Source organism: Pezoporus wallicus, unplaced genomic scaffold (genome assembly GCF_028554395.1).
Source record: "Pezoporus wallicus isolate ANWC-B61680 ecotype Strahan unplaced genomic scaffold, APGP_CSIRO_Pwel_v1 contig_13850, whole genome shotgun sequence".
NCBI classification, from domain to species: domain Eukaryota; kingdom Metazoa; phylum Chordata; class Aves; order Psittaciformes; family Psittacidae; genus Pezoporus; species Pezoporus wallicus.
In genome coordinates this window covers 1,392,291-1,398,210 of record NW_026635243.1, presented here as the reverse complement: position 1 = coordinate 1,398,210, position 5,920 = coordinate 1,392,291, and the positions used below count along the sequence as shown (strand labels likewise).

General features: G+C 56.5%; 1 long non-coding RNA gene across 1 annotated transcript; it reads right to left on the bottom strand.

The window, feature by feature from the left end:
• Nucleotides 1-982: 982 nt before the first annotated feature.
• LOC130600751 (uncharacterized) lies at nt 983-2,271 on the bottom strand. Its single transcript, XR_008972523.1, has 3 exons — nt 2,114-2,271; nt 1,573-1,841; nt 983-1,118 (listed from the first exon to the last, which is right to left on the bottom strand). It is a non-coding gene; the product is annotated as an uncharacterized LOC130600751 (long non-coding RNA).
• Between the last annotated feature and the right edge of the window lie 3,649 nt (nt 2,272-5,920).

Below are 5,920 nucleotides of genomic sequence, written 5' to 3'. Positions count from 1 at the left end.
AACATCAAGGGCATGACGGATGAGCCCTGCGCCGGGCAGCACCCGGGCTCCGGGGGATGTGCTCGGGTGCCGGTGCTGCCGACCCTGGGAGATGCCACCAGCCCCTTGTGCACCCCCAGCCCAGGGACAGCGCTGGGCAGGGTCCTGCCAGACCCTCTCCTATGGGAGCATCCCCACAAGGTGAGGGCACGGCGCTGTGCCTGGGTGCTGGGGAGCCTGGGGGGTGTCGCTTGCTTCGTCCTCTGGAGATGCCCATCCACTCCCTTCACCTGCAAACATGCCAAGGAAGCGTCTATCGACTGGGACCCCTCGAGGGCAGAGGAGGTGGATCTGACACTGCTCCTGACACCCGCAGCCTCCTGCCCAGCGAGCCCTTACCCCTCACCAGAGATGCCCCCAGCTCTGCTGCAGCAACCAGAGGCCTTTCCCATGCTGACAGGTCATGGGGGGGCACTGAGTTCTAGGGCTTTTGCTGGATGTTTCTGCAGTGCAGTAAATGCTCCTGAAGTCCTTTGCTCGGGTAAGGCTCCTGCCAGGTGCCTCCACACGTGAGGCTGCACGGCTGAAGACAAGAGTGGGCACAAAATGCCTTTTGTTTGCTCCAGTTTGTTTTCAGCACTACCGTGCCGGTCCCAGGCTGTTTGAGGGGCTCTGCCTGCAGAGGAAATGACGGCACAGAGCAGTTTTTCAATCAAGCTCACAGTTCCAGCACTGTTCCTGTTGAGTTTCGGTTCTGCCTCTGAAGCCCCATCCCCGCAGAGGCAGTTAAACCTCTAGGTTTTAAATACATTTAGAGCAAACCCTCTCTGAAGGCAGCGAGTGCATTACCCTGCCTCTGTGCGGGTCTGAAGGGGAGCATGGGGCTGGACATCACATTGCATTACCAGCACATGCCAAGTGCCTGTGGCCGCCCTGGACATGCAGCTCCCTGGTGCGAGCCGGACCCAGTGCTCTGCTCTCCAAACCCCGCTCACCGCAGCAGCAAGAGTCATGGCCAGCACCGAATCCCCCCTCAGGGGATGTGGAGGCTGGAAGAGCCCCCAGGAGAAACACGGGAAGGAGCTTTCCCCTCTGCCGGGGCTGTCAGTGTTGATGCAGGAGCTGCCTGTCCATTATGTCTGCAAGCGCAGGGAATTACTGTCAGCTGTGTTAGACAAGCACTGCCGTGTCGTGCTAGTGCCTAACTCACAGCTTACACACCGCCTTTTTATCCTCTGTTGGTATTTGGTGTCCTGTTTAGATGTGCATTCACTGGAGCTGGGTGCCTGCACACTGGAAGCAGTATTTAAACAGCAGCAGCTCCCATCGCAAGGCTTGGCTCTCGGGTGTGTTAGAGCAGAGCAGAACAAAACTGATTGGAGTTGAGGAGATTTTCTTTGTCATCCCGCAGCATCCTGAGGTAAGAGAAGAGTCTGGTTGGTGCTGAAACAAACCCTGGATGTGTAAGAGAATTCGCCTGGTGAGGGTGGAATTGCTGCTGGCAGGGGGTCCTGCGTCTGTGCCTCCCTTACAGCTCACGTCAGCCTCGGGGCCCTTCGCTGGGTCCCTGCCCAGAAACAATTTTCTCCTTACCAGGCTGTGGTCGGGAGGGAACCGCTCCTGGGAAGCTGGTGTGCGGCTGCGGGCTGCTGCATCCCAGCCCCGGCTGCATTCCTGGCCGCATTCCTGGGCTGCTCTGCTGGGGGGGGAGAGGGAGGCTGCAGCTTTGGCAGCTGGTGTCATGCTCCCAGTGTCTTATTTTAAACCCTTTTGGGGGTGGAAGCTTCACTGCCTACTGCTGGTACTTCTCCCATCACATTCCAGATTAGTGGCTTCCTGATTGGCAAGGTGGGAAGCATCTCCTGTACGAAGGGCTGCTGTCAGGTCCCTGCAGTCTGGTATTGTGCCACATCTGCCCTCACCGGGTACCTCAGCAGTGCCTCCAGCCCCGTTCCCATGGGAATGCCGATGGGGCAGTGGGTACCAGAATCAAGCATAACCCTCCCTGCCCAGGGCAGCCCCAGGAGCGCACCTACACCCCAGGTCTGTGCCCTACAAGTGTGACTAAACAGCTCAGGTCCAGGGCATCACGGGGAAAAAGCAGTGTCTCCAGGAGACCCACAACAGCAGTTACCCGTGTAGATGCCGGTGGTTTTATCACTCGGAGCCTTTGGAGTGGTTTTCAGCTGGGACCCGGTGTTTATTCAGGGAGATCCTTGCTGCCGCGACCTTCCTGAACTGCCACATTCCTTTTAATTATGATTGGCAGCCCATGGAAATTCGGGCCCTTGATTGGCAGCTGAAGTAACTTTCTTCCTTCCCACAATTCTTCAGGTTCCTTCCCATCAATAGACATAATGTTGGCTACTTTTCTGGGATAAATAGCAACCTTTGCCCCCCTCCTTTATTTGGCAAACGCTCAACACTTCATTCTTTTCAGAAAGCCCCTTGGAATGCAGTTGAGAAGGGCCTCAGCAGTGCTGCCCTCCTCCTCCTCCCCATCCTCCTCCTCCTCCTCCCTCTCCTCCCCATCCTCCTCCTCCTCCTCCCGCCGCTCCTCAGCGCCTGGCCGGGGGACTTTTGTGCGAGAGCAAACAAAGGCTCATTGGCAACACTTCTGGATTTCATTTCAAAATACATTTGTCACTCCGGAATAAAATAAACGGAATTTTCTGCTGCTTTTTTTCTTGCTTGACTCCTCCCTCAGGTTTCTTGCGAGCAGCTCCGGTACTGAGATTGCTGGACAAAGATTTCCAAAGAGTAAATGGCAGCGGATGCTTGCTCCAGGGCTGCTTCCCTTCATGGCTGTTCTGCAAAGGGGCTTCCATGCACAGCAGCTCCATGCAGCAATGCAGTTAGCATGTCCCCCCAGTGCAGTTTGCATGTCCCCCCAGTGCAGTTAGCATGCCCTCCCAGTGCAGTTAGCATGTCCCTCCAGTGCAGTTAGCATGTCCCCCCAGTGCTGTTAGCATGTCCCTCCAGTGCAGTTAGCATGTCCCCCCAGTGCTGTTAGCATGTCCTCGCAGTGCAGTTAGCATGTCCTCCCAGTGCAGTTATCATGTCCCCCCAGTGCTGTTAGCATGTCCCCCCAGTGCAGTTAGCATGTCCTCCCAGTGCAGTTAGCATGTCCTCCCAGTGCAGTTAGCATGCCTTCCCAGTGCAGTTAGCATGTCCCTCCAGTGCAGTTAGCATGTCCCTCCAGTGCAGTTAGCATGTCCCCCCAGTGCAGTTAGCATGTCCCTCCAGTGCAGTTAGCATGTCCCTCCAGTGCAGTTAGCATGTCCCCCCAGTGCAGTTAGCATGTCCCTCCAGTGCAGTTAGCATGTCCCTCCAGTGCAGTTAGCATGTCCATCCACCCTGTGCTCCTCCTTCTCCCCGCTGAAAACCCAGGCTGCTCCTATGACCTTCTCCCTCTGGATGCGGTTCTGAGCTCAACCAGCACCCATCAACCCCCAACCCAATAGAAACTTTTAGCTCTTAAGATGCTTTTCCAAAACCACCCGAGTGCTGCAGTGGCTCAAGCCACAGCCAAGCGCTGATTTGGTTCACAGGGCCTCAATGTCGGCGATTTTCAAGAACAAGGTCATTTTTGACCATGGGACTTGGGCTTGGAGTTCCTGGAGCTGCCCTCAGGAAGGGCTGTCCGTGCCCTGGGGTGTTTCTCAGGGGTGTCTGCCAGGGCACGGAGCTGGGTGCCAGGCCTGAAGCTGTCATGGGCAGTGCTGCCACCACTCACCCAGTGTGTCAGTAAAGAAATGAAGCTCGGCCCCGGCTCCTCAGCGCTTCTTGTGCTCAACAATAGTCAGAGACAGAAGGATTTGAAAAGTGATGAAGAAAATACTTGAAGGTTGTATTTTAAAGGAAACGAGGAAGCTCCCGAGCTGCAGAAATTGCTTGTGTGCACAATAGAGACATTCACCCCTCTCCATCAGCTCCAAGCTGAAAGTGTTTTAAAGAGAGATGATAGACCTCGACACTTTCTGCTTCTCAAGAGCAGGGTGGATGAGGAGACAATTAGCAAAACGCAGCAGCATTTGCATTTTCAGGAATCCTTGACGGATCCTTACCCTCTGCTGGAGGAAACGGGGGGTGGAAGAGGCAGCCTCGCGGGGTGAGCCCCGAGAGCGCAAGGTCCCTTCTGGAAATGCCAGGCATGTCTTTTAGCACGGAGCAGCCCAGGTACCGCCTCCGTACAAGACAGTCACAAAAACTTGGGCACATTCACGAGGATTTGCTCCTTCACAAGCTCCCCGTGGCTCTTTCCGGGTGAGTCCACATCCATCAGACTTCCGGTGAACTTCTAAGCGCCCGGCTTGATTGCCTCTCTTTGTTCTGTGCGGTTCGCCATTAAAACCCATAAAGCTGATTGTCCGTTTGCCGCGGGCCGTGCAGCTCAAGGAGGGCTGGTGAGCAGTCGGGTTCCCCGGGTTCTGCCTGCGGGAGACCCGCGCTGCTGCAGAGCGGGCAGGATGCGGGATACGGGCGGCCGTGGGGCTGCAGCCGCTGTTTGCAGGACTCGGGGCTGTGGGTGCTCCCTCTTGCCGCATCTCCCCTCACCGCACACAGACCGACCATGCTCAAATTCACAGGAGAGGAAAGCCACGGAGCAGCCGGAGGGGCCCATGTGCTGTTAGTGGAGATGCATCTTCCCCTGTTGTTGCTTGCAGCTTGCAGGAACTGTGGAGAACCGCAGGGACAGGAACCAAAAGGGGCTCTGCATCCTCCCCCCCCACCGCAGGGCTTGGTCCAGCCCCCCCGTTCCAAACCGAAATCCAGCCCCAGGTGCCCCGTTTTGCTGTTCCCCGTTGCCAACCTCACCCTGCACGGAAAGAAGAAATCCAGGGGGGATGAGGTGTCTGAGTGCGGCCATCCAGCCCCGGCAGCCCTCCCCACAGCCCCACAGGCACCGGTGGCTTGGGAACAGGCCCTTGTTTCTTGTGAGCTTGTCTCTCACCGTCTGGTGAGACCATCACCATTTGGCACTGAGCTCTGCCAAAGGTCTTCCACGGCTGGGACAGTTGGTAAGAGCCTCCACTGGTGCCTGTACTCTGTGTGGTGATGGGTGAGCCCAGCCCTGGGCGCCCCATGCAGGAGCCCTCCCTCATGGAGCAGCGAGGAATGTCATTGTCCCACACTTCTGTCAGATTTGGTTGAGATCTGTCAGGAGATTAGGAAGTTATTACAGCAGACATGTAGCCAGCTAGAGACAGCATGGACAGCCCAATCACAGCAATTGCATTTCATTAGAGACTGAGCTAAATCCGTGCTGGATCTTACCCACCTCTCCCCACAGCCCTGATTCGCTCCCCCTTTCCATGTCTATGCTCACTGGACAGACTGGTTTCAATAAACCGGAGATACCAAAGGTGCTGTGAGCTTGTCACTGGGTGAGAGGGCAGTGCAAAAAAGAATGAAGAGATGATGATTCTGGGGGACTGCACATCCTGCTTGGTTTGAAGGGGAGAAGGAAGCTGGATCTGTGGCTGGAGGGGTTCACTGGGCTGCTCCTCAAACGGGGCTTTTTATCTGCAAGGAAAAGGTGTGAATTCTGTGGTAGGGCCAGGATGTGTCTGGGTTTGTGCTACCACGGTGCTGAGCAGAGGGCTGTGGGTCAGACCTGTGCACACACTGGGGTCCTGGAGTCGGGCAGGATAAACACCAAGGTGCATAGAGCCACTGCCTCACATCCGAGCGGGCAGGGCAGGTTTGGTGCAGCGAGTCGGAGAAAGGATGGGCTGGTCCTGGGGAGAAGCAGAGCAGGGTTGGTGTCAGTGAGGAGAATGGGATGGGTGGTGTTTGTGTGAGGAAAGAATTCCTTGCAAAGAGACAGAAACCAAGAAGAACAGAGCTGGTGCTGGCCCGTGGTGTCCCTGCGCAGGCAGCAGGATGGGTCCCCCATCCCTCTGGGCAGCTGTGCTGGAAGGGGCTCGAGAAGGTGAGA